General features: G+C 38.6%; 23 non-coding genes across 23 annotated transcripts; 4 read left to right on the top strand and 19 right to left on the bottom strand.

The window, feature by feature from the left end:
- Nucleotides 1–959: 959 nt before the first annotated feature.
- On the bottom strand, nt 960–1041 carry TRNAS-GCU (transfer RNA serine (anticodon GCU)). Its single transcript has one exon. It is a non-coding gene; the product is annotated as a tRNA-Ser (tRNA).
- Nucleotides 1042–2083: 1042 nt separating this feature from the next.
- On the bottom strand, nt 2084–2165 carry TRNAS-GCU (transfer RNA serine (anticodon GCU)). Its single transcript has one exon. It is a non-coding gene; the product is annotated as a tRNA-Ser (tRNA).
- Nucleotides 2166–3390: 1225 nt separating this feature from the next.
- On the bottom strand, nt 3391–3472 carry TRNAS-GCU (transfer RNA serine (anticodon GCU)). The gene has a single exon. It is a non-coding gene; the product is annotated as a tRNA-Ser (tRNA).
- A 1042-nt stretch (nt 3473–4514) lies between these two features.
- TRNAS-GCU (transfer RNA serine (anticodon GCU)) lies at nt 4515–4596 on the bottom strand. The gene has a single exon. It is a non-coding gene; the product is annotated as a tRNA-Ser (tRNA).
- Nucleotides 4597–5638: 1042 nt separating this feature from the next.
- TRNAS-GCU (transfer RNA serine (anticodon GCU)) lies at nt 5639–5720 on the bottom strand. The gene has a single exon. It is a non-coding gene; the product is annotated as a tRNA-Ser (tRNA).
- A 1225-nt stretch (nt 5721–6945) lies between these two features.
- Nucleotides 6946–7027, bottom strand: TRNAS-GCU (transfer RNA serine (anticodon GCU)). The gene has a single exon. It is a non-coding gene; the product is annotated as a tRNA-Ser (tRNA).
- Nucleotides 7028–8069: 1042 nt separating this feature from the next.
- TRNAS-GCU (transfer RNA serine (anticodon GCU)) lies at nt 8070–8151 on the bottom strand. Its single transcript has one exon. It is a non-coding gene; the product is annotated as a tRNA-Ser (tRNA).
- A 1042-nt stretch (nt 8152–9193) lies between these two features.
- On the bottom strand, nt 9194–9275 carry TRNAS-GCU (transfer RNA serine (anticodon GCU)). The gene has a single exon. It is a non-coding gene; the product is annotated as a tRNA-Ser (tRNA).
- Nucleotides 9276–9567: 292 nt separating this feature from the next.
- Nucleotides 9568–9641, top strand: TRNAT-AGU (transfer RNA threonine (anticodon AGU)). The gene has a single exon. It is a non-coding gene; the product is annotated as a tRNA-Thr (tRNA).
- Nucleotides 9642–10317: 676 nt separating this feature from the next.
- Nucleotides 10318–10399, bottom strand: TRNAS-GCU (transfer RNA serine (anticodon GCU)). The gene has a single exon. It is a non-coding gene; the product is annotated as a tRNA-Ser (tRNA).
- Nucleotides 10400–11441: 1042 nt separating this feature from the next.
- Nucleotides 11442–11523, bottom strand: TRNAS-GCU (transfer RNA serine (anticodon GCU)). Its single transcript has one exon. It is a non-coding gene; the product is annotated as a tRNA-Ser (tRNA).
- Nucleotides 11524–12748: 1225 nt separating this feature from the next.
- On the bottom strand, nt 12749–12830 carry TRNAS-GCU (transfer RNA serine (anticodon GCU)). The gene has a single exon. It is a non-coding gene; the product is annotated as a tRNA-Ser (tRNA).
- Nucleotides 12831–13872: 1042 nt separating this feature from the next.
- Nucleotides 13873–13954, bottom strand: TRNAS-GCU (transfer RNA serine (anticodon GCU)). Its single transcript has one exon. It is a non-coding gene; the product is annotated as a tRNA-Ser (tRNA).
- Nucleotides 13955–16120: 2166 nt separating this feature from the next.
- On the bottom strand, nt 16121–16202 carry TRNAS-GCU (transfer RNA serine (anticodon GCU)). The gene has a single exon. It is a non-coding gene; the product is annotated as a tRNA-Ser (tRNA).
- Nucleotides 16203–16494: 292 nt separating this feature from the next.
- Nucleotides 16495–16568, top strand: TRNAT-AGU (transfer RNA threonine (anticodon AGU)). The gene has a single exon. It is a non-coding gene; the product is annotated as a tRNA-Thr (tRNA).
- Nucleotides 16569–17244: 676 nt separating this feature from the next.
- Nucleotides 17245–17326, bottom strand: TRNAS-GCU (transfer RNA serine (anticodon GCU)). Its single transcript has one exon. It is a non-coding gene; the product is annotated as a tRNA-Ser (tRNA).
- Nucleotides 17327–18368: 1042 nt separating this feature from the next.
- Nucleotides 18369–18450, bottom strand: TRNAS-GCU (transfer RNA serine (anticodon GCU)). Its single transcript has one exon. It is a non-coding gene; the product is annotated as a tRNA-Ser (tRNA).
- Nucleotides 18451–18742: 292 nt separating this feature from the next.
- Nucleotides 18743–18816, top strand: TRNAT-AGU (transfer RNA threonine (anticodon AGU)). The gene has a single exon. It is a non-coding gene; the product is annotated as a tRNA-Thr (tRNA).
- A 676-nt stretch (nt 18817–19492) lies between these two features.
- On the bottom strand, nt 19493–19574 carry TRNAS-GCU (transfer RNA serine (anticodon GCU)). The gene has a single exon. It is a non-coding gene; the product is annotated as a tRNA-Ser (tRNA).
- A 1042-nt stretch (nt 19575–20616) lies between these two features.
- Nucleotides 20617–20698, bottom strand: TRNAS-GCU (transfer RNA serine (anticodon GCU)). Its single transcript has one exon. It is a non-coding gene; the product is annotated as a tRNA-Ser (tRNA).
- Nucleotides 20699–20990: 292 nt separating this feature from the next.
- Nucleotides 20991–21064, top strand: TRNAT-AGU (transfer RNA threonine (anticodon AGU)). Its single transcript has one exon. It is a non-coding gene; the product is annotated as a tRNA-Thr (tRNA).
- A 676-nt stretch (nt 21065–21740) lies between these two features.
- Nucleotides 21741–21822, bottom strand: TRNAS-GCU (transfer RNA serine (anticodon GCU)). The gene has a single exon. It is a non-coding gene; the product is annotated as a tRNA-Ser (tRNA).
- Nucleotides 21823–23988: 2166 nt separating this feature from the next.
- On the bottom strand, nt 23989–24070 carry TRNAS-GCU (transfer RNA serine (anticodon GCU)). Its single transcript has one exon. It is a non-coding gene; the product is annotated as a tRNA-Ser (tRNA).
- Nucleotides 24071–24090: the final 20 nt, after the last annotated feature.

The following is a 24090-nucleotide window of genomic DNA, read 5'->3' as shown; positions in this document are numbered from 1 at the left end:
TTTGGCTTAGTTGGTCTAAGCGCCTGTTTAGTAAACAGAAAATCTTGATTTCGAACGTCAGCAGTGGTTTTATTTCTTCATCTCAGTTTTGGTCATTTTAGCCAAAAAAAAGTGGACTTTTGTTCTTGTATGACATTAAACAAGTCTTTACCACAGTCATAACATAGTGCAGTTGAGAGAAAAAAAATCTCTGCAGTCGAAACGCTTAAAAAGGAATTAGACGATATAACTTTCTTTAGAGAATAAAGGATGGCATCAAGCATTTCAAAATAAAACCAGTGGAATTACACTTCTAACTCTGCAAAGTTTGATAGCAGCTTTCTTAAAAAGGAAGATAAACTTTCAAGCTTGACGTATCTACCGCTTTGGCTAGAAATGAAAACAAAACAATACAACATGAAACAAGCAGATTAAGGGCCAAAAAGGAAGAAAGATGGCATCAAGCATGACAACTTAAAACCAGTGGATTTTATTTTGAAATTCCTCCTCTTTATGCATCAGACTCGCTAAGCAGGCTTTCTAAAGTATCACACCTTTTTGTCCTTTGGCTTAGTTGGTCTAAGTGCCTGTTTAGTAAACAGAAAATCTTGATTTCGAACGTCAGCAGTGGTTTTCTTTCTTCATCTCAGTTTGGGTCATTTTAGCCAAAAAAAGGTGGACTTTTGTTCTTGTATGACATTAAACAAGTCTTTACCACAGTCAAAACATAGTGCAGTTGAGAGAAAAAAAATCTCTGCTGTCGAAACGCTTAAAAAGGAATTAGACGATATAACTTTCTTTAGAGAATAAAGGATGGCATCAAGCATTTCAAAATAAAAGCAGTGGAATTACACTTCTAACTCTGCAAAGTTTGATAGCAGCTTTCTTAAAAAGGAAGATAAACTTTCAAGCTTGACGTATCTACCGCTTTGGCTAGAAATGAAAACAAAACAATACAACATGAAACAAGCAGAATAAACCGACGAGGATGGGATTCGAACCCATGCATGCAGAGCACAATGGATTAGCAGTCCATCGCCTTAACCACTCGGCCACCTCGTCTACATGGCGAACATGCGCTAAGGAGAAAAGATGTAATGATGATTTTTACGGGTCAGTGTGTTTTCGTTGAAGATATTACAGTGTCTATTCTTTACAGTTAGATTGGGGCAAACTCTATTGGCCCTGCTGTGGCATTCCTTCAATCTGCCTATTCTGTGTCATAACTTGGAAGAAAAACAAGTACCAAATTGAAGCTGTGCTAGAAGATGGATCATTCAATTATGGAACTTCAAAACCCAAGGCCTTGTCATCGATCCAGATTCCATTGCATTTCATAGGCTTTCCAGCTTGTGGTGCTGTGGCTTAGTTGGTTAAAGCGCCTGTCTAGTAAACAGGAGATCCTGAGTTCGAATCTTAGCAGTGCCTTGTTTTCATCATCTCAAAAAGAGACTTCCTATCTTAAAAATGGGATTTTCACTTGCATGAAACCTCAAATTTACCTTGGCTACGTCTTTACTGATAGTGCAATTGTGAGATGAAGAATGTCTTCTGTATAAGGGCCAAAAAGGAAGAAAGATGGCATCAATCATGACAACTTAAAACCAGTGGATTTTATTTTGAAATTCCTCCTCTTTATGCATCTGACTCGCTAAGCAGGCTTTCTAAAGTATCACACCTTTTTGTCCTTTGGCTTAGTTGGTCTAAGTGCCTGTTTAGTAAACAGAAAATCTTGATTTCGAACGTCAGCAGTGGTTTTCTTTCTTCATCTCAGTTTGGGTCATTTTAGCCAAAAAAAGGTGGACTTTTGTTCTTGTATGACATTAAACAAGTCTTTACCACAGTCAAAACATAGTGCAGTTGAGAGAAAAAAAATCTCTGCTGTCGAAACGCTTAAAAAGGAATTAGACGATATAACTTTCTTTAGAGAATAAAGGATGGCATCAAGCATTTCAAAATAAAACCAGTGGAATTACAGTTCTAACTCTGCAAAGTTTGATAGCAGCTTTCTTAAAAAGGAAGATAAACTTTCAAGCTTGACGTATCTACCGCTTTGGCTAGAAATGAAAACAAAACAATACAACATGAAACAAGCAGAATAAACCGACGAGGATGGGATTCGAACCCATGCATGCAGAGCACAATGGATTAGCAGTCCATCGCCTTAACCACTCGGCCACCTCGTCTACATGGCGCGCATGCGCTAAGGAGAAAAGATGTAATGATTATTTTTACGGGTCAGTGTGTTTTCGTTGAAGATATTACAGTGTCTATTCTTTACAGTTAGATTGGGGCAAACTCTATTGGCCCTGCTGTGGCATTCCTTCAATCTGCCTATTCTGTGTCATAACTTGGAAGAAAAACAAGTACCAAATTGAAGCTGTGCTAGAAGATGGATCATTCAATTATGGAACTTCAAAACCCAAGGCCTTGTCATCGATCCAGATTCTATTGCATTCTGCAAATTGTCAATGTCATTGAATGAATGCTATTCATAATTTACTTGGTTTCTTAATTGTCGTGACTGAGAATGAAATCCTGTTCCACGTTTCTGTGTGCATGGAATGAAACTCAACTCAATGTTGTCTTGTTAAGTTAACCACTTGAAATGTTTGATCGGTGCTTACATCTTCCCTAGATTTCATAGGCTTTCCAACTTGTGGTGCTGTGGCTTAGTTGGTTAAAGCGCCTGTCTAGTAAACAGGAGATCCTGAGTTCGAATCTCAGCAGTGCTTTGTTTTCATCATCTCAAAAAGAAACTTCCTATCTTAAAAATGTGAATTTCACTTGCATGAAACCTCAAATTTACCTTGGCTACGTCTTTACTGATAGTGCAATTGTGAGATGAAGAATGTCTTCTGTATAAGGGCCAAAAAGGAAGAAAGATGGTATCAAGCATGACAACTTAAAACCAATGGATTTTATTTTGAAATTCCTCCTCTTTATGCATCTGACTCGCTAAGCAGGCTTTCTAAAGTATCACACCTTTTTGTCCTTTGGCTTAGTTGGTCTAAGCGCCTGTTTAGTAAACAGAAAATCTTGATTTCGAACGTCAGCAGTGGTTTTATTTCTTCATCTCAGTTTTGGTCATTTTAGCCAAAAAAAAGTGGACTTTTGTTCTTGTATGACATTAAACAAGTCTTTACCACAGTCAAAACATAGTGCAGTTGAGAGAAAAAAAATCTCTGCAGTCGAAACGCTTAAAAAGGAATTAGACGATATAACTTTCTTTAGAGAATAAAGGATGGCATCAAGCATTTCAAAATAAAACCAGTGGAATTACACTTCTAACTCTGCAAAGTTTGATAGCAGCTTTCTTAAAAAGGAAGATAAACTTTCAAGCTTGACGTATCTACCGCTTTGGCTAGAAATGAAAACAAAACAATACAACATGAAACAAGCAGAATAAACCGACGAGGATGGGATTCGAACCCATGCATGCAGAGCACAATGGATTAGCAGTCCATCGCCTTAACCACTCGGCCACCTCGTCTACATGGCGCGCATGCGCTAAGGAGAAAAGATGTAATGATTATTTTTACGGGTCAGTGTGTTTTCGTTGAAGATATTACAGTGTCTATTCTTTACAGTTAGATTGGGGCAAACTCTTTTGGCCCTGCTGTGGCATTCCTTCAATCTGCCTATTCTGTGTCATAACTTGGAAGAAAAACAAGTACCAAGTTGAAGCTGTGCTAGAAGATGGATCATTCAATTATGGAACTTCAAAACCCAAGGCCTTGTCATCGATCCAGATTCCATTGCATTTCATAGGCTTTCCAGCTTGTGGTGCTGTGGCTTAGTTGGTTAAAGCGCCTGTCTAGTAAACAGGAGATCCTGAGTTCGAATCTCAGCAGTGCTTTGTTTTCATCATCTCAAAAAGAAACTTCCTATCTTAAAAATGTGAATTTCACTTGCATGAAACCTCAAATTTACCTTGGCTACGTCTTTACTGATAGTGCAATTGTGAGATGAAGAATGTCTTCTGTATAAGGGCCAAAAAGGAAGAAAGATGGCATCAAGCATGACAACTTAAAACCAATGGATTTTATTTTGAAATTCCTCCTCTTTATGCATCTGACTCGCTAAGCAGGCTTTCTAAAGTATCACACCTTTTTGTCCTTTGGCTTAGTTGGTCTAAGCGCCTGTTTAGTAAACAGAAAATCTTGATTTCGAACGTCAGCAGTGGTTTTATTTCTTCATCTCAGTTTTGGTCATTTTAGCCAAAAAAAAGTGGACTTTTGTTCTTGTATGACATTAAACAAGTCTTTACCACAGTCAAAACATAGTGCAGTTGAGAGAAAAAAAATCTCTGCAGTCGAAACGCTTAAAAAGGAATTAGACGATATAACTTTCTTTAGAGAATAAAGGATGGCATCAAGCATTTCAAAATAAAACCAGTGGAATTACACTTCTAACTCTGCAAAGTTTGATAGCAGCTTTCTTAAAAAGGAAGATAAACTTTCAAGCTTGACGTATCTACCGCTTTGGCTAGAAATGAAAACAAAACAATACAACATGAAACAAGCAGAATAAACCGACGAGGATGGGATTCGAACCCATGCATGCAGAGCACAATGGATTAGCAGTCCATCGCCTTAACCACTCGGCCACCTCGTCTACATGGCGCGCATGCGCTAAGGAGAAAAGATGTAATGATTATTTTTACGGGTCAGTGTGTTTTCGTTGAAGATATTACAGTGTCTATTCTTTACAGTTAGATTGGGGCAAACTCTTTTGGCCCTGCTGTGGCATTCCTTCAATCTGCCTATTCTGTGTCATAACTTGGAAGAAAAACAAGTACCAAGTTGAAGCTGTGCTAGAAGATGGATCATTCAATTATGGAACTTCAAAACCCAAGGCCTTGTCATCGATCCAGATTCCATTGCATTTCATAGGCTTTCCAGCTTGTGGTGCTGTGGCTTAGTTGGTTAAAGCGCCTGTCTAGTAAACAGGAGATCCTGAGTTCGAATCTTAGCAGTGCCTTGTTTTCATCATCTCAAAAAGAGACTTCCTATCTTAAAAATGGGATTTTCACTTGCATGAAACCTCAAATTTACCTTGGCTACGTCTTTACTGATAGTGCAATTGTGAGATGAAGAATGTCTTCTGTATAAGGGCCAAAAAGGAAGAAAGATGGCATCAATCATGACAACTTAAAACCAGTGGATTTTATTTTGAAATTCCTCCTCTTTATGCATCTGACTCGCTAAGCAGGCTTTCTAAAGTATCACACCTTTTTGTCCTTTGGCTTAGTTGGTCTAAGTGCCTGTTTAGTAAACAGAAAATCTTGATTTCGAACGTCAGCAGTGGTTTTCTTTCTTCATCTCAGTTTGAGTCATTTTAGCCAAAAAAAGGTGGACTTTTGTTCTTGTATGACATTAAACAAGTCTTTACCACAGTCAAAACATAGTGCAGTTGAGAGAAAAAAAATCTCTGCTGTCGAAACGCTTAAAAAGGAATTAGACGATATAACTTTCTTTAGAGAATAAAGGATGGCATCAAGCATTTCAAAATAAAACCAGTGGAATTACAGTTCTAACTCTGCAAAGTTTGATAGCAGCTTTCTTAAAAAGGAAGATAAACTTTCAAGCTTGACGTATCTACCGCTTTGGCTAGAAATGAAAACAAAACAATACAACATGAAACAAGCAGAATAAACCGACGAGGATGGGATTCGAACCCATGCATGCAGAGCACAATGGATTAGCAGTCCATCGCCTTAACCACTCGGCCACCTCGTCTACATGGCGCGCATGCGCTAAGGAGAAAAGATGTAATGATTATTTTTACGGGTCAGTGTGTTTTCGTTGAAGATATTACAGTGTCTATTCTTTACAGTTAGATTGGGGCAAACTCTATTGGCCCTGCTGTGGCATTCCTTCAATCTGCCTATTCTGTGTCATAACTTGGAAGAAAAACAAGTACCAAATTGAAGCTGTGCTAGAAGATGGATCATTCAATTATGGAACTTCAAAACCCAAGGCCTTGTCATCGATCCAGATTCTATTGCATTCTGCAAATTGTCAATGTCATTGAATGAATGCTATTCATAATTTACTTGGTTTCTTAATTGTCGTGACTGAGAATGAAATCCTGTTCCACGTTTCTGTGTGCATGGAATGAAACTCAACTCAATGTTGTCTTGTTAAGTTAACCACTTGAAATGTTTGATCGGTGCTTACATCTTCCCTAGATTTCATAGGCTTTCCAACTTGTGGTGCTGTGGCTTAGTTGGTTAAAGCGCCTGTCTAGTAAACAGGAGATCCTGAGTTCGAATCTCAGCAGTGCTTTGTTTTCATCATCTCAAAAAGAAACTTCCTATCTTAAAAATGTGAATTTCACTTGCATGAAACCTCAAATTTACCTTGGCTACGTCTTTACTGATAGTGCAATTGTGAGATGAAGAATGTCTTCTGTATAAGGGCCAAAAAGGAAGAAAGATGGCATCAAGCATGACAACTTAAAACCAATGGATTTTATTTTGAAATTCCTCCTCTTTATGCATCTGACTCGCTAAGCAGGCTTTCTAAAGTATCACACCTTTTTGTCCTTTGGCTTAGTTGGTCTAAGCGCCTGTTTAGTAAACAGAAAATCTTGATTTCGAACGTCAGCAGTGGTTTTCTTTCTTCATCTCGGTTTGGGTCATTTTAGCCAAAAAAAGGTGGACTTTTGTTCTTGTATGACATTAAACAAGTCTTTACCATAGTCAAAACATAGTGCAGTTGAGAGAAAAAAAATCTCTGCTGTCGAAACGCTTAAAAAGGAATTAGACGACATAACTTTCTTTAGAGAATAAAGGATGGCATCAAGCATTTCAAAATAAAACCAGTGGAATTACACTTCTAACTCTGCAAAGTTTGATAGCAGCTTTCTTAAAAAGGAAGATAAACTTTCAAGCTTGACGTATCTACCGCTTTGGCTAGAAATGAAAACAAAACAATACAACATGAAACAAGCAGAATAAACCGACGAGGATGGGATTCGAACCCATGCATGCAGAGCACAATGGATTAGCAGTCCATCGCCTTAACCACTCGGCCACCTCGTCTACATGGCGCGCATGCGCTAAGGAGAAAAGATGTAATGATTATTTTTACGGGTCAGTGTGTTTTCGTTGAAGATATTACAGTGTCTATTCTTTACAGTTAGATTGGGGCAAACTCTTTTGGCCCTGCTGTGGCATTCCTTCAATCTGCCTATTCTGTGTCATAACTTGGAAGAAAAACAAGTACCAAGTTGAAGCTGTGCTAGAAGATGGATCATTCAATTATGGAACTTCAAAACCCAAGGCCTTGTCATCGATCCAGATTCCATTGCATTTCATAGGCTTTCCAGCTTGTGGTGCTGTGGCTTAGTTGGTTAAAGCGCCTGTCTAGTAAACAGGAGATCCTGAGTTCGAATCTTAGCAGTGCCTTGTTTTCATCATCTCAAAAAGAGACTTCCTATCTTAAAAATGGGATTTTCACTTGCATGAAACCTCAAATTTACCTTGGCTACGTCTTTACTGATAGTGCAATTGTGAGATGAAGAATGTCTTCTGTATAAGGGCCAAAAAGGAAGAAAGATGGCATCAATCATGACAACTTAAAACCAGTGGATTTTATTTTGAAATTCCTCCTCTTTATGCATCTGACTCGCTAAGCAGGCTTTCTAAAGTATCACACCTTTTTGTCCTTTGGCTTAGTTGGTCTAAGTGCCTGTTTAGTAAACAGAAAATCTTGATTTCGAACGTCAGCAGTGGTTTTCTTTCTTCATCTCAGTTTGGGTCATTTTAGCCAAAAAAAGGTGGACTTTTGTTCTTGTATGACATTAAACAAGTCTTTACCACAGTCAAAACATAGTGCAGTTGAGAGAAAAAAAATCTCTGCTGTCGAAACGCTTAAAAAGGAATTAGACGATATAACTTTCTTTAGAGAATAAAGGATGGCATCAAGCATTTCAAAATAAAACCAGTGGAATTACAGTTCTAACTCTGCAAAGTTTGATAGCAGCTTTCTTAAAAAGGAAGATAAACTTTCAAGCTTGACGTATCTACCGCTTTGGCTAGAAATGAAAACAAAACAATACAACATGAAACAAGCAGAATAAACCGACGAGGATGGGATTCGAACCCATGCATGCAGAGCACAATGGATTAGCAGTCCATCGCCTTAACCACTCGGCCACCTCGTCTACATGGCGCGCATGCGCTAAGGAGAAAAGATGTAATGATTATTTTTACGGGTCAGTGTGTTTTCGTTGAAGATATTACAGTGTCTATTCTTTACAGTTAGATTGGGGCAAACTCTTTTGGCCCTGCTGTGGCATTCCTTCAATCTGCCTATTCTGTGTCATAACTTGGAAGAAAAACAAGTACCAAGTTGAAGCTGTGCTAGAAGATGGATCATTCAATTATGGAACTTCAAAACCCAAGGCCTTGTCATCGATCCAGATTCCATTGCATTTCATAGGCTTTCCAGCTTGTGGTGCTGTGGCTTAGTTGGTTAAAGCGCCTGTCTAGTAAACAGGAGATCCTGAGTTCGAATCTTAGCAGTTCCTTGTTTTCATCATCTCAAAAAGAGACTTCCTATCTTAAAAATGGGATTTTCACTTGCATGAAACCTCAAATTTACCTTGGCTACGTCTTTACTGATAGTGCAATTGTGAGATGAAGAATGTCTTCTGTATAAGGGCCAAAAAGGAAGAAAGATGGCATCAATCATGACAACTTAAAACCAGTGGATTTTATTTTGAAATTCCTCCTCTTTATGCATCTGACTCGCTAAGCAGGCTTTCTAAAGTATCACACCTTTTTGTCCTTTGGCTTAGTTGGTCTAAGTGCCTGTTTAGTAAACAGAAAATCTTGATTTCGAACGTCAGCAGTGGTTTTCTTTCTTCATCTCAGTTTGGGTCATTTTAGCCAAAAAAAGGTGGACTTTTGTTCTTGTATGACATTAAACAAGTCTTTACCACAGTCAAAACATAGTGCAGTTGAGAGAAAAAAAATCTCTGCTGTCGAAACGCTTAAAAAGGAATTAGACGATATAACTTTCTTTAGAGAATAAAGGATGGCATCAAGCATTTCAAAATAAAACCAGTGGAATTACACTTCTAACTCTGCAAAGTTTGATAGCAGCTTTCTTAAAAAGGAAGATAAACTTTCAAGCTTGACGTATCTACCGCTTTGGCTAGAAATGAAAACAAAACAATACAACATGAAACAAGCAGAATAAACCGACGAGGATGGGATTCGAACCCATGCATGCAGAGCACAATGGATTAGCAGTCCATCGCCTTAACCACTCGGCCACCTCGTCTACATGGCGCGCATGCGCTAAGGAGAAAAGATGTAATGATTATTTTTACGGGTCAGTGTGTTTTCGTTGAAGATATTACAGTGTCTATTCTTTACAGTTAGATTGGGGCAAACTCTTTTGGCCCTGCTGTGGCATTCCTTCAATCTGCCTATTCTGTGTCATAACTTGGAAGAAAAACAAGTACCAAGTTGAAGCTGTGCTAGAAGATGGATCATTCAATTATGGAACTTCAAAACCCAAGGCCTTGTCATCGATCCAGATTCTATTGCATTTCATAGGCTTTCCAGCTTGTGGTGCTGTGGCTTAGTTGGTTAAAGCGCCTGTCTAGTAAACAGGAGATCCTGAGTTCGAATCTCAGCAGTGCCTTGTTTTCATCATCTCAAAAAGAAACTTCCTATCTTAAAAATGGGATTTTCACTTGCATGAAACCTCAAATTTACCTTGGCTACGTCTTTACTGATAGTGCAATTGTGAGATGAAGAATGTCTTCTGTATCAGGGCCAAAAAGGAAGAAAGATGGCATCAATCATGACAACTTAAAACCAGTGGATTTTATTTTGAAATTCCTCCTCTTTATGCATCAGACTCGCTAAGCAGGCTTTCTAAAGTATCACACCTTTTTGTCCTTTGGCTTAGTTGGTCTAAGTGCCTGTTTAGTAAACAGAAAATCTTGATTTCGAACGTCAGCAGTGGTTTTCTTTCTTCATCTCAGTTTGGGTCATTTTAGCCAAAAAAAGGTGGACTTTTGTTCTTGTATGACATTAAACAAGTCTTTACCACAGTCAAAACATAGTGCAGTTGAGAGAAAAAAAATCTCTGCTGTCGAAACGCTTAAAAAGGAATTAGACGATATAACTTTCTTTAGAGAATAAAGGATGGCATCAAGCATTTCAAAATAAAACCAGTGGAATTACAGTTCTAACTCTGCAAAGTTTGATAGCAGCTTTCTTAAAAAGGAAGATAAACTTTCAAGCTTGACGTATCTACCGCTTTGGCTAGAAATGAAAACAAAACAATACAACAAGAAACAAGCAGAATAAACCGACGAGGATGGGATTCGAACCCATGCATGCAGAGCACAATGGATTAGCAGTCCATCGCCTTAACCACTCGGCCACCTCGTCTACATGGCGCGCATGCGCTAAGGAGAAAAGATGTAATGATTATTTTTACGGGTCAGTGTGTTTTCGTTGAAGATATTACAGTGTCTATTCTTTACAGTTAGATTGGGGCAAACTCTTTTGGCCCTGCTGTGGCATTCCTTCAATCTGCCTATTCTGTGTCATAACTTGGAAGAAAAACAAGTACCAAGTTGAAGCTGTGCTAGAAGATGGATCATTCAATTATGGAACTTCAAAACCCAAGGCCTTGTCATCGATCCAGATTCTATTGCATTTCATAGGCTTTCCAGCTTGTGGTGCTGTGGCTTAGTTGGTTAAAGCGCCTGTCTAGTAAACAGGAGATCCTGAGTTCGAATCTTAGCAGTGCCTTGTTTTCATCATCTCAAAAAGAAACTTCCTATCTTAAAAATGGGATTTTCACTTGCATGAAACCTCAAATTTACCTTGGCTACGTCTTTACTGATAGTGCAATTGTGAGATGAAGAATGTCTTCTGTATAAGGGCCAAAAAGGAAGAAAGATGGCATCAATCATGACAACTTAAAACCAGTGGATTTTATTTTGAAATTCCTCCTCTTTATGCATCTGACTCGCTAAGCAGGCTTTCTAAAGTATCACACCTTTTTGTCCTTTGGCTTAGTTGGTCTAAGTGCCTGTTTAGTAAACAGAAAATCTTGATTTCGAACGTCAGCAGTGGTTTTCTTTCTTCATCTCAGTTTGGGTCATTTTAGCCAAAAAAAGGTGGACTTTTGTTCTTGTATGACATTAAACAAGTCTTTACCACAGTCAAAACATAGTGCAGTTGAGAGAAAAAAAATCTCTGCTGTCGAAACGCTTAAAAAGGAATTAGACGATATAACTTTCTTTAGAGAATAAAGGATGGCATCAAGCATTTCAAAATAAAACCAGTGGAATTACAGTTCTAACTCTGCAAAGTTTGATAGCAGCTTTCTTAAAAAGGAAGATAAACTTTCAAGCTTGACGTATCTACCGCTTTGGCTAGAAATGAAAACAAAACAATACAACATGAAACAAGCAGAATAAACCGACGAGGATGGGATTCGAACCCATGCATGCAGAGCACAATGGATTAGCAGTCCATCGCCTTAACCACTCGGCCACCTCGTCTACATGGCGCGCATGCGCTAAGGAGAAAAGATGTAATGATTATTTTTACGGGTCAGTGTGTTTTCGTTGAAGATATTACAGTGTCTATTCTTTACAGTTAGATTGGGGCAAACTCTATTGGCCCTGCTGTGGCATTCCTTCAATCTGCCTATTCTGTGTCATAACTTGGAAGAAAAACAAGTACCAAATTGAAGCTGTGCTAGAAGATGGATCATTCAATTATGGAACTTCAAAACCCAAGGCCTTGTCATCGATCCAGATTCTATTGCATTCTGCAAATTGTCAATGTCATTGAATGAATGCTATTCATAATTTACTTGGTTTCTTAATTGTCGTGACTGAGAATGAAATCCTGTTCCACGTTTCTGTGTGCATGGAATGAAACTCAACTCAATGTTGTCTTGTTAAGTTAACCACTTGAAATGTTTGATCGGTGCTTACATCTTCCCTAGATTTCATAGGCTTTCCAACTTGTGGTGCTGTGGCTTAGTTGGTTAAAGCGCCTGTCTAGTAAACAGGAGATCCTGAGTTCGAATCTCAGCAGTGCTTTGTTTTCATCATCTCAAAAAGAAACTTCCTATCTTAAAAATGTGAATTTCACTTGCATGAAACCTCAAATTTACCTTGGCTACGTCTTTACTGATAGTGCAATTGTGAGATGAAGAATGTCTTCTGTATAAGGGCCAAAAAGGAAGAAAGATGGCATCAAGCATGACAACTTAAAACCAATGGATTTTATTTTGAAATTCCTCCTCTTTATGCATCTGACTCGCTAAGCAGGCTTTCTAAAGTATCACACCTTTTTGTCCTTTGGCTTAGTTGGTCTAAGCGCCTGTTTAGTAAACAGAAAATCTTGATTTCGAACGTCAGCAGTGGTTTTATTTCTTCATCTCAGTTTTGGTCATTTTAGCCAAAAAAAAGTGGACTTTTGTTCTTGTATGACATTAAACAAGTCTTTACCACAGTCAAAACATAGTGCAGTTGAGAGAAAAAAAATCTCTGCAGTCGAAACGCTTAAAAAGGAATTAGACGATATAACTTTCTTTAGAGAATAAAGGATGGCATCAAGCATTTCAAAATAAAACCAGTGGAATTACACTTCTAACTCTGCAAAGTTTGATAGCAGCTTTCTTAAAAAGGAAGATAAACTTTCAAGCTTGACGTATCTACCGCTTTGGCTAGAAATGAAAACAAAACAATACAACATGAAACAAGCAGAATAAACCGACGAGGATGGGATTCGAACCCATGCATGCAGAGCACAATGGATTAGCAGTCCATCGCCTTAACCACTCGGCCACCTCGTCTACATGGCGCGCATGCGCTAAGGAGAAAAGATGTAATGATTATTTTTACGGGTCAGTGTGTTTTCGTTGAAGATATTACAGTGTCTATTCTTTACAGTTAGATTGGGGCAAACTCTTTTGGCCCTGCTGTGGCATTCCTTCAATCTGCCTATTCTGTGTCATAACTTGGAAGAAAAACAAGTACCAAGTTGAAGCTGTGCTAGAAGATGGATCATTCAATTATGGAACTTCAAAACCCAAGGCCTTGTCATCGATCCAGATTCCATTGCATTTCATAGGCTTTCCAGCTTGTGGTGCTGTGGCTTAGTTGGTTAAAGCGCCTGTCTAGTAAACAGGAGATCCTGAGTTCGAATCTCAGCAGTGCTTTGTTTTCATCATCTCAAAAAGAAACTTCCTATCTTAAAAATGTGAATTTCACTTGCATGAAACCTCAAATTTACCTTGGCTACGTCTTTACTGATAGTGCAATTGTGAGATGAAGAATGTCTTCTGTATAAGGGCCAAAAAGGAAGAAAGATGGCATCAAGCATGACAACTTAAAACCAATGGATTTTATTTTGAAATTCCTCCTCTTTATGCATCTGACTCGCTAAGCAGGCTTTCTAAAGTATCACACCTTTTTGTCCTTTGGCTTAGTTGGTCTAAGCGCCTGTTTAGTAAACAGAAAATCTTGATTTCGAACGTCAGCAGTGGTTTTCTTTCTTCATCTCGGTTTGGGTCATTTTAGCCAAAAAAAGGTGGACTTTTGTTCTTGTATGACATTAAACAAGTCTTTACCATAGTCAAAACATAGTGCAGTTGAGAGAAAAAAAATCTCTGCTGTCGAAACGCTTAAAAAGGAATTAGACGACATAACTTTCTTTAGAGAATAAAGGATGGCATCAAGCATTTCAAAATAAAACCAGTGGAATTACACTTCTAACTCTGCAAAGTTTGATAGCAGCTTTCTTAAAAAGGAAGATAAACTTTCAAGCTTGACGTATCTACCGCTTTGGCTAGAAATGAAAACAAAACAATACAACATGAAACAAGCAGAATAAACCGACGAGGATGGGATTCGAACCCATGCATGCAGAGCACAATGGATTAGCAGTCCATCGCCTTAACCACTCGGCCACCTCGTCTACATGGCGCGCATGCGCTAAGGAGAAAAGATGTAATGATTATTTTTACGGGTCAGTGTGTTTTCGTTGAAGATATTACAGTGTCTATTCTTTACAGTTAGATTGGGGCAAACTCTTTTGGCCCTGCTGTGGCATTCCTTCAATCTGCCTATTCTGTGTCATAACTTGGAAGAAAAACAAGTACCAAGTTGAAGCTGTGCTAGAAGATGGATCATTCAATTATGGAACTTCAAAACCCAAGGCCTTGTCATCGATCCAGATTCCATTGCATTTCATAGGCTTTCCAGCTTGTGGTGCTGTGGCTTAGTTGGTTAAAGCGCCTGTCTAGTAAACAGGAGATCCTGAGTTCGAATCTTAGCAGTGCCTTGTTTTCATCATCTCAAAAAGAGACTTCCTATCTTAAAAATGGGATTTTCACTTGCATGAAACCTCAAATTTACCTTGGCTACGTCTTTACTGATAGTGCAATTGTGAGATGAAGAATGTCTTCTGTATAAGGGCCAAAAAGGAAGAAAGATGGCATCAATCATGACAACTTAAAACCAGTGGATTTTATTTTGAAATTCCTCCTCTTTATGCATCTGACTCGCTAAGCAGGCTTTCTAAAGTATCACACCTTTTTGTCCTTTGGCTTAGTTGGTCTAAGTGCCTGTTTAGTAAACAGAAAATCTTGATTTCGAACGTCAGCAGTGGTTTTCTTTCTTCATCTCAGTTTGGGTCATTTTAGCCAAAAAAAGGTGGACTTTTGTTCTTGTATGACATTAAACAAGTCTTTACCACAGTCAAAACATAGTGCAGTTGAGAGAAAAAAAATCTCTGCTGTCGAAACGCTTAAAAAGGAATTAGACGATATAACTTTCTTTAGAGAATAAAGGATGGCATCAAGCATTTCAAAATAAAACCAGTGGAATTACAGTTCTAACTCTGCAAAGTTTGATAGCAGCTTTCTTAAAAAGGAAGATAAACTTTCAAGCTTGACGTATCTACCGCTTTGGCTAGAAATGAAAACAAAACAATACAACATGAAACAAGCAGAATAAACCGACGAGGATGGTATTCGAACCCATGCATGCAGAGCACAATGGATTAGCAGTCCATCGCCTTAACCACTCGGCCACCTCGTCTACATGGCGCGCATGCGCTAAGGAGAAAAGATGTAATGATTATTTTTACGGGTCAGTGTGTTTTCGTTGAAGATATTACAGTGTCTATTCTTTACAGTTAGATTGGGGCAAACTCTTTTGGCCCTGCTGTGGCATTCCTTCAATCTGCCTATTCTGTGTCATAACTTGGAAGAAAAACAAGTACCAAGTTGAAGCTGTGCTAGAAGATGGATCATTCAATTATGGAACTTCAAAACCCAAGGCCTTGTCATCGATCCAGATTCCATTGCATTTCATAGGCTTTCCAGCTTGTGGTGCTGTGGCTTAGTTGGTTAAAGCGCCTGTCTAGTAAACAGGAGATCCTGAGTTCGAATCTTAGCAGTTCCTTGTTTTCATCATCTCAAAAAGAGACTTCCTATCTTAAAAATGGGATTTTCACTTGCATGAAACCTCAAATTTACCTTGGCTACGTCTTTACTGATAGTGCAATTGTGAGATGAAGAATGTCTTCTGTATAAGGGCCAAAAAGGAAGAAAGATGGCATCAATCATGACAACTTAAAACCAGTGGATTTTATTTTGAAATTCCTCCTCTTTATGCATCTGACTCGCTAAGCAGGCTTTCTAAAGTATCACACCTTTTTGTCCTTTGGCTTAGTTGGTCTAAGTGCCTGTTTAGTAAACAGAAAATCTTGATTTCGAACGTCAGCAGTGGTTTTCTTTCTTCATCTCAGTTTGGGTCATTTTAGCCAAAAAAAGGTGGACTTTTGTTCTTGTATGACATTAAACAAGTCTTTACCACAGTCAAAACATAGTGCAGTTGAGAGAAAAAAAATCTCTGCTGTCGAAACGCTTAAAAAGGAATTAGACGATATAACTTTCTTTAGAGAATAAAGGATGGCATCAAGCATTTCAAAATAAAACCAGTGGAATTACACTTCTAACTCTGCAAAGTTTGATAGCAGCTTTCTTAAAAAGGAAGATAAACTTTCAAGCTTGACGTATCTACCGCTTTGGCTAGAAATGAAAACAAAACAATACAACATGAAACAAGCAGAATAAACCGACGAGGATGGGATTCGAACCCATGCATGCAGAGCACAATGGATTAGCAGTCCATCGCCTTAACCACTCGGCCACCTCGTCTACATGGCGCGCATGCGCTAAGGAGAAAAGATGTAATGATTATTTTTACGGGTCAGTGTGTTTTCGTTGAAGATATTACAGTGTCTATTCTTTACAGTTAGATTGGGGCAAACTCTTTTGGCCCTGCTGTGGCATTCCTTCAATCTGCCTATTCTGTGTCATAACTTGGAAGAAAAACAAGTACCAAGTTGAAGCTGTGCTAGAAGATGGATCATTCAATTATGGAACTTCAAAACCCAAGGCCTTGTCATCGATCCAGATTCTATTGCATTTCATAGGCTTTCCAGCTTGTGGTGCTGTGGCTTAGTTGGTTAAAGCGCCTGTCTAGTAAACAGGAGATCCTGAGTTCGAATCTCAGCAGTGCCTTGTTTTCATCATCTCAAAAAGAAACTTCCTATCTTAAAAATGGGATTTTCACTTGCATGAAACCTCAAATTTACCTTGGCTACGTCTTTACTGATAGTGCAATTGTGAGATGAAGAATGTCTTCTGTATCAGGGCCAAAAAGGAAGAAAGATGGCATCAATCATGACAACTTAAAACCAGTGGATTTTATTTTGAAATTCCTCCTCTTTATGCATCAGACTCGCTAAGCAGGCTTTCTAAAGTATCACACCTTTTTGTCCTTTGGCTTAGTTGGTCTAAGTGCCTGTTTAGTAAACAGAAAATCTTGATTTCGAACGTCAGCAGTGGTTTTCTTTCTTCATCTCAGTTTGGGTCATTTTAGCCAAAAAAAGGTGGACTTTTGTTCTTGTATGACATTAAACAAGTCTTTACCACAGTCAAAACATAGTGCAGTTGAGAGAAAAAAAATCTCTGCTGTCGAAACGCTTAAAAAGGAATTAGACGATATAACTTTCTTTAGAGAATAAAGGATGGCATCAAGCATTTCAAAATAAAACCAGTGGAATTACAGTTCTAACTCTGCAAAGTTTGATAGCAGCTTTCTTAAAAAGGAAGATAAACTTTCAAGCTTGACGTATCTACCGCTTTGGCTAGAAATGAAAACAAAACAATACAACAAGAAACAAGCAGAATAAACCGACGAGGATGGGATTCGAACCCATGCATGCAGAGCACAATGGATTAGCAGTCCATCGCCTTAACCACTCGGCCACCTCGTCTACATGGCGCGCATGCGCTAAGGAGAAAAGATGTAATGATTATTTTTACGGGTCAGTGTGTTTTCGTTGAAGATATTACAGTGTCTATTCTTTACAGTTAGATTGGGGCAAACTCTTTTGGCCCTGCTGTGGCATTCCTTCAATCTGCCTATTCTGTGTCATAACTTGGAAGAAAAACAAGTACCAAGTTGAAGCTGTGCTAGAAGATGGATCATTCAATTATGGAACTTCAAAACCCAAGGCCTTGTCATCGATCCAGATTCTATTGCATTTCATAGGCTTTCCAGCTTGTGGTGCTGTGGCTTAGTTGGTTAAAGCGCCTGTCTAGTAAACAGGAGATCCTGAGTTCGAATCTTAGCAGTGCCTTGTTTTCATCATCTCAAAAAGAAACTTCCTATCTTAAAAATGGGATTTTCACTTGCATGAAACCTCAAATTTACCTTGGCTACGTCTTTACTGATAGTGCAATTGTGAGATGAAGAATGTCTTCTGTATAAGGGCCAAAAAGGAAGAAAGATGGCATCAATCATGACAACTTAAAACCAGTGGATTTTATTTTGAAATTCCTCCTCTTTATGCATCTGACTCGCTAAGCAGGCTTTCTAAAGTATCACACCTTTTTGTCCTTTGGCTTAGTTGGTCTAAGTGCCTGTTTAGTAAACAGAAAATCTTGATTTCGAACGTCAGCAGTGGTTTTCTTTCTTCATCTCAGTTTGGGTCATTTTAGCCAAAAAAAGGTGGACTTTTGTTCTTGTATGACATTAAACAAGTCTTTACCACAGTCAAAACATAGTGCAGTTGAGAGAAAAAAAATCTCTGCTGTCGAAACGCTTAAAAAGGAATTAGACGATATAACTTTCTTTAGAGAATAAAGGATGGCATCAAGCATTTCAAAATAAAACCAGTGGAATTACAGTTCTAACTCTGCAAAGTTTGATAGCAGCTTTCTTAAAAAGGAAGATAAACTTTCAAGCTTGACGTATCTACCGCTTTGGCTAGAAATGAAAACAAAACAATACAACATGAAACAAGCAGAATAAACCGACGAGGATGGGATTCGAACCCATGCATGCAGAGCACAATGGATTAGCAGTCCATCGCCTTAACCACTCGGCCACCTCGTCTACATGGCGCGCATGCGCTAAGGAGAAAAGATGTAATGATTATTTTTACGGGTCAGTGTGTTTTCGTTGAAGATATTACAGTGTCTATTCTTTACAGTTAGATTGGGGCAAACTCTTTTGGCCCTGCTGTGGCATTCCTTCAATCTGCCTATTCTGTGTCATAACTTGGAAGAAAAACAAGTACCAAGTTGAAGCTGTGCTAGAAGATGGATCATTCAATTATGGAACTTCAAAACCCAAGGCCTTGTCATCGATCCAGATTCTATTGCATTTCATAGGCTTTCCAGCTTGTGGTGCTGTGGCTTAGTTGGTTAAAGCGCCTGTCTAGTAAACAGGAGATCCTGAGTTCGAATCTCAGCAGTGCCTTGTTTTCATCATCTCAAAAAGAAACTTCCTATCTTAAAAATGGGATTTTCACTTGCATGAAACCTCAAATTTACCTTGGCTACGTCTTTACTGATAGTGCAATTGTGAGATGAAGAATGTCTTCTGTATCAGGGCCAAAAAGGAAGAAAGATGGCATCAATCATGACAACTTAAAACCAGTGGATTTTATTTTGAAATTCCTCCTCTTTATGCATCAGACTCGCTAAGCAGGCTTTCTAAAGTATCACACCTTTTTGTCCTTTGGCTTAGTTGGTCTAAGTGCCTGTTTAGTAAACAGAAAATCTTGATTTCGAACGTCAGCAGTGGTTTTCTTTCTTCATCTCAGTTTGGGTCATTTTAGCCAAAAAAAGGTGGACTTTTGTTCTTGTATGACATTAAACAAGTCTTTACCACAGTCAAAACATAGTGCAGTTGAGAGAAAAAAAATCTCTGCTGTCGAAACGCTTAAAAAGGAATTAGACGATATAACTTTCTTTAGAGAATAAAGGATGGCATCAAGCATTTCAAAATAAAACCAGTGGAATTACAGTTCTAACTCTGCAAAGTTTGATAGCAGCTTTCTTAAAAAGGAAGATAAACTTTCAAGCTTGACGTATCTACCGCTTTGGCTAGAAATGAAAACAAAACAATACAACAAGAAACAAGCAGAATAAACCGACGAGGATGGGATTCGAACCCATGCATGCAGAGCACAATGGATTAGCAGTCCATCGCCTTAACCACTCGGCCACCTCGTCTACATGGCGCGCATGCGCTAAGGAGAAAAGATGTAATGATTATTTTTACGGGTCAGTGTGTTTTCGTTGAAGATATTACAGTGTCTATTCTTTACAGTTAGATTGGGGCAAACTCTTTTGGCCCTGCTGTGGCATTCCTTCAATCTGCCTATTCTGTGTCATAACTTGGAAGAAAAACAAGTACCAAGTTGAAGCTGTGCTAGAAGATGGATCATTCAATTATGGAACTTCAAAACCCAAGGCCTTGTCATCGATCCAGATTCTATTGCATTTCATAGGCTTTCCAGCTTGTGGTGCTGTGGCTTAGTTGGTTAAAGCGCCTGTCTAGTAAACAGGAGATCCTGAGTTCGAATCTTAGCAGTGCCTTGTTTTCATCATCTCAAAAAGAAACTTCCTATCTTAAAAATGGGATTTTCACTTGCATGAAACCTCAAATTTACCTTGGCTACGTCTTTACTGATAGTGCAATTGTGAGATGAAGAATGTCTTCTGTATAAGGGCCAAAAAGGAAGAAAGATGGCATCAATCATGACAACTTAAAACCAGTGGATTTTATTTTGAAATTCCTCCTCTTTATGCATCTGACTCGCTAAGCAGGCTTTCTAAAGTATCACACCTTTTTGTCCTTTGGCTTAGTTGGTCTAAGTGCCTGTTTAGTAAACAGAAAATCTTGATTTCGAACGTCAGCAGTGGTTTTCTTTCTTCATCTCAGTTTGGGTCATTTTAGCCAAAAAAAGGTGGACTTTTGTTCTTGTATGACATTAAACAAGTCTTTACCACAGTCAAAACATAGTGCAGTTGAGAGAAAAAAAATCTCTGCTGTCGAAACGCTTAAAAAGGAATTAGACGATATAACTTTCTTTAGAGAATAAAGGATGGCATCAAGCATTTCAAAATAAAACCAGTGGAATTACAGTTCTAACTCTGCAAAGTTTGATAGCAGCTTTCTTAAAAAGGAAGATAAACTTTCAAGCTTGACGTATCTACCGCTTTGGCTAGAAATGAAAACAAAACAATACAACATGAAACAAGCAGAATAAACCGACGAGGATGGGATTCGAACCCATGCATGCAGAGCACAATGGATTAGCAGTCCATCGCCTTAACCACTCGGCCACCTCGTCTACATGGCGCGCATGCGCTAAGGAGAAAAGATGTAATGATTATTTTTACGGGTCAGTGTGTTTTCGTTGAAGATATTACAGTGTCTATTCTTTACAGTTAGATTGGGGCAAACTCTTTTGGCCCTGCTGTGGCATTCCTTCAATCTGCCTATTCTGTGTCATAACTTGGAAGAAAAACAAGTACCAAGTTGAAGCTGTGCTAGAAGATGGATCATTCAATTATGGAACTTCAAAACCCAAGGCCTTGTCATCGATCCAGATTCTATTGCATTTCATAGGCTTTCCAGCTTGTGGTGCTGTGGCTTAGTTGGTTAAAGCGCCTGTCTAGTAAACAGGAGATCCTGAGTTCGAATCTCAGCAGTGCCTTGTTTTCATCATCTCAAAAAGAAACTTCCTATCTTAAAAATGGGATTTTCACTTGCATGAAACCTCAAATTTACCTTGGCTACGTCTTTACTGATAGTGCAATTGTGAGATGAAGAATGTCTTCTGTATCAGGGCCAAAAAGGAAGAAAGATGGCATCAATCATGACAACTTAAAACCAGTGGATTTTATTTTGAAATTCCTCCTCTTTATGCATCAGACTCGCTAAGCAGGCTTTCTAAAGTATCACACCTTTTTGTCCTTTGGCTTAGTTGGTCTAAGTGCCTGTTTAGTAAACAGAAAATCTTGATTTCGAACGTCAGCAGTGGTTTTCTTTCTTCATCTCAGTTTGGGTCATTTTAGCCAAAAAAAGGTGGACTTTTGTTCTTGTATGACATTAAACAAGTCTTTACCACAGTCAAAACATAGTGCAGTTGAGAGAAAAAAAATCTCTGCTGTCGAAACGCTTAAAAAGGAATTAGACGATATAACTTTCTTTAGAGAATAAAGGATGGCATCAAGCATTTCAAAATAAAACCAGTGGAATTACACTTCTAACTCTGCAAAGTTTGATAGCAGCTTTCTTAAAAAGGAAGATAAACTTTCAAGCTTGACGTATCTACCGCTTTGGCTAGAAATGAAAACAAAACAATACAACATGAAACAAGCAGAATAAACCGACGAGGATGGGATTCGAACCCATGCATGCAGAGCACAATGGATTAGCAGTCCATCGCCTTAACCACTCGGCCACCTCGTCTACATGGCGCGCATGCGCTAAGGAGAAAAGATGTAATGATTATTTTTACGGGTCAGTGTGTTTTCGTTGAAGATATTACAGTGTCTATTCTTTACAGTTAGATTGGGGCAAACTCTTTTGGCCCTGCTGTGGCATTCCTTCAATCTGCCTATTCTGTGTCATAACTTGGAAGAAAAACAAGTACCAAGTTGAAGCTGTGCTAGAAGATGGATCATTCAATTATGGAACTTCAAAACCCAAGGCCTTGTCATCGATCCAGATTCTATTGCATTTCATAGGCTTTCCAGCTTGTGGTGCTGTGGCTTAGTTGGTTAAAGCACCTGTCTAGTAAACAGGAGATCCTGAGTTCGAATCTTAGCAGTGCCTTGTTTTCATCATCTCAAAAAGAGACTTCCTATCTTAAAAATGGGATTTTCACTTGCATGAAACCTCAAATTTACCTTGGCTACGTCTTTACTGATAGTGCAATTGTGAGATGAAGAATGTCTTCTGTATAAGGGCCAAAAAGGAAGAAAGATGGCATCAATCATGACAACTTAAAACCAGTGGATTTTATTTTGAAATTCCTCCTCTTTATGCATCTGACTCGCTAAGCAGGCTTTCTAAAGTATCACACCTTTTTGTCCTTTGGCTTAGTTGGTCTAAGTGCCTGTTTAGTAAACAGAAAATCTTGATTTCGAACGTCAGCAGTGGTTTTCTTTCTTCATCTCAGTTTGGGTCATTTTAGCCAAAAAAAGGTGGACTTTTGTTCTTGTATGACATTAAACAAGTCTTTACCACAGTCAAAACATAGTGCAGTTGAGAGAAAAAAAATCTCTGCTGTCGAAACGCTTAAAAAGGAATTAGACGATATAACTTTCTTTAGAGAATAAAGGATGGCATCAAGCATTTCAAAATAAAACCAGTGGAATTACAGTTCTAACTCTGCAAAGTTTGATAGCAGCTTTCTTAAAAAGGAAGATAAACTTTCAAGCTTGACGTATCTACCGCTTTGGCTAGAAATGAAAACAAAACAATACAACATGAAACAAGCAGAATAAACCGACGAGGATGGTATTCGAACCCATGCATGCAGAGCACAATGGATTAGCAGTCCATCGCCTTAACCACTCGGCCACCTCGTCTACATGGCGCGCATGCGCTAAGGAGAAAAGATGTAATGATTATTTTTACGGGTCAGTGTGTTTTCGTTGAAGATATTACAGTGTCTATTCTTTACAGTTAGATTGGGGCAAACTCTTTTGGCCCTGCTGTGGCATTCCTTCAATCTGCCTATTCTGTGTCATAACTTGGAAGAAAAACAAGTACCAAGTTGAAGCTGTGCTAGAAGATGGATCATTCAATTATGGAACTTCAAAACCCAAGGCCTTGTCATCGATCCAGATTCCATTGCATTTCATAGGCTTTCCAGCTTGTGGTGCTGTGGCTTAGTTGGTTAAAGCGCCTGTCTAGTAAACAGGAGATCCTGAGTTCGAATCTTAGCAGTGCCTTGTTTTCATCATCTCAAAAAGAGACTTCCTATCTTAAAAATGGGATTTTCACTTGCATGAAACCTCAAATTTACCTTGGCTACGTCTTTACTGATAGTGCAATTGTGAGATGAAGAATGTCTTCTGTATAAGGGCCAAAAAGGAAGAAAGATGGCATCAATCATGACAACTTAAAACCAGTGGATTTTATTTTGAAATTCCTCCTCTTTATGCATCTGACTCGCTAAGCAGGCTTTCTAAAGTATCACACCTTTTTGTCCTTTGGCTTAGTTGGTCTAAGTGCCTGTTTAGTAAACAGAAAATCTTGATTTCGAACGTCAGCAGTGGTTTTCTTTCTTCATCTCAGTTTGGGTCATTTTAGCCAAAAAAAGGTGGACTTTTGTTCTTGTATGACATTAAACAAGTCTTTACCACAGTCAAAACATAGTGCAGTTGAGAGAAAAAAAATCTCTGCTGTCGAAACGCTTAAAAAGGAATTAGACGATATAACTTTCTTTAGAGAATAAAGGATGGCATCAAGCATTTCAAAATAAAACCAGTGGAATTACAGTTCTAACTCTGCAAAGTTTGATAGCAGCTTTCTTAAAAAGGAAGATAAACTTTCAAGCTTGACATATCTACCGCTTTGGCTAGAAATGAAAACAAAACAATACAACATGAAACAAGCAGAATAAACCGACGAGGATGGGATTCGAACCCATGCATGCAGAGCACAATGGATTAGCAGTCCATCGCCTTAACCACTCGGCCACCTCGTCTACATGGCGCGCATGCGCTA

This window comes from Ranitomeya imitator, chromosome 7 (genome assembly GCF_032444005.1).
Source record: "Ranitomeya imitator isolate aRanImi1 chromosome 7, aRanImi1.pri, whole genome shotgun sequence".
Taxonomy (NCBI): domain Eukaryota; kingdom Metazoa; phylum Chordata; class Amphibia; order Anura; family Dendrobatidae; genus Ranitomeya; species Ranitomeya imitator.
Note: the sequence above shows the minus strand (reverse complement) of the source record. Positions and strands in the feature narration are given on the sequence as shown.